The sequence below is a fragment of the Carassius gibelio genome, chromosome B19 (assembly GCF_023724105.1).
Source record: "Carassius gibelio isolate Cgi1373 ecotype wild population from Czech Republic chromosome B19, carGib1.2-hapl.c, whole genome shotgun sequence".
Lineage (NCBI taxonomy): Eukaryota > Metazoa > Chordata > Actinopteri > Cypriniformes > Cyprinidae > Carassius > Carassius gibelio.
In genome coordinates, this window is record NC_068414.1 from 4,346,978 (window position 1) to 4,348,406 (window position 1,429).

Consider the following 1,429-nt stretch of genomic DNA (forward strand, 5'->3'; position numbering starts at 1 on the left):
GTGTTATGCGACTTCAGCTAATGATGGGTCCATCAGAAATTATTCCATCCAAAAGTTTTGGGTGGAGGCACAGGTCACAGAGGGAGTTCTGCTTCGACGTCAGCCCGAGCCAAAGGACATGCGTTGGCCGGGAATCGAATCCGGGTCAACTGCTTGGAAGGCAGCTATGCTCACCACTATACCACCAACGCAGTCAGCAGTCAGCAACTTGCGCCGTCACTAAGAAGGCTCGAAGTGCACGAGTCGCCGATAGGGCTAGAGGAGCAGATGAGATCTTTGTTTGGACCCGTCACTAAAGAGAGCCTTCAAGAATTTGCATCCCGTCACGTACAAGAAAGCGCTGCCTTCCCATCCGGCTAAATAAACACGAAGTGGTCAAACGCAGAGAGTGCCTATTCAGACGATGACCAGTGGCAAGCCCTCTCGCAGCATGCTGCCGGACGGTCAAACTGATTCTGCTCTTGACATTTCGATGTAGCTCTGCTGTGAGCAGAGCACCCAAAAATACAGGTCACTCGCAAAAGTTCCCCTCCACGGAAATCTTTAGTAAAAGGCGAAAGATTTATGCGACAATGAAGAGAAACTCGAGCTGTGTCTCCAAACCCTCGGGCCTGTGCGCTGCCTCTGTTAAACTACTACGCTCGCCAAGGGTCATCAAGGGTGACAATGCCTGCCCACATGTGTTTCGTCAGCACCCCCCCCCCTACTCCAAAAGGGAGGAGTAAAAATCAAAAAAGTCCTCTCAGTCCACCAATAACCAAAAGCCCAATCAAGGCAATCTCTTTCTCATGCCTCTATCTGAAAAGTTGGATAAAATCTTATATGAAAAAAAAAGTCTTTTAAAGAAATCCCTTATTCCGAGGTCACCGTAGCCACCAGATCCAGTCCGTATCCAGAGAAGATGGTGGATCAACACCTAGAAAGGACCTCTATGGCCCAGAAACACAGCGGAGACCGTGACAACTAGATGAGCCGCAGATACAAATCCCCTGTAAAGACCACCTGGACAAGACCACAGGAAACAGATGATTCTTCTGCACAGTCTGACATTCCTGCAGCCTGGAGCTGATCTACTGGTTTCGTCTGACAAGGGGAGAACTGTCTCCCCGACTGAGCCTGGTTTCTCACCGGGTTTTTTCTCCATCCTTTCACCGATCGAGTTTTGGTTTCTTCCCTCTGTCGCTTCTGGCAGGCGGAGCTGGGGACACTTCATGTACAGCGATATCGTTGACTTGATTGCAAATTATTGCACAGATACTATTTAAACTGAACTTAGCTGAATGATGTCATCAAAGAGTTCAATAACGAAATGCCTTTAACTGTCATTTTGCTTTTTGACGCACTGTGTTCCTAATTAATGTTGTTCAGTTGCATTGACGCAATACTTTTTGTTTAAAGCGCAATTTAAAAAAAAAAAAAAAAAAAAAAA

General features: G+C 47.0%; 1 non-coding gene across 1 annotated transcript; it reads right to left on the reverse strand.

Moving 5' to 3' along the window:
* Positions 1-476: 476 nt before the first annotated feature.
* LOC127980639 (U5 spliceosomal RNA) lies at positions 477-591 on the reverse strand. The gene has a single exon (XR_008159653.1). It is a non-coding gene; the product is annotated as a U5 spliceosomal RNA (small nuclear RNA).
* Positions 592-1,429: the final 838 nt, after the last annotated feature.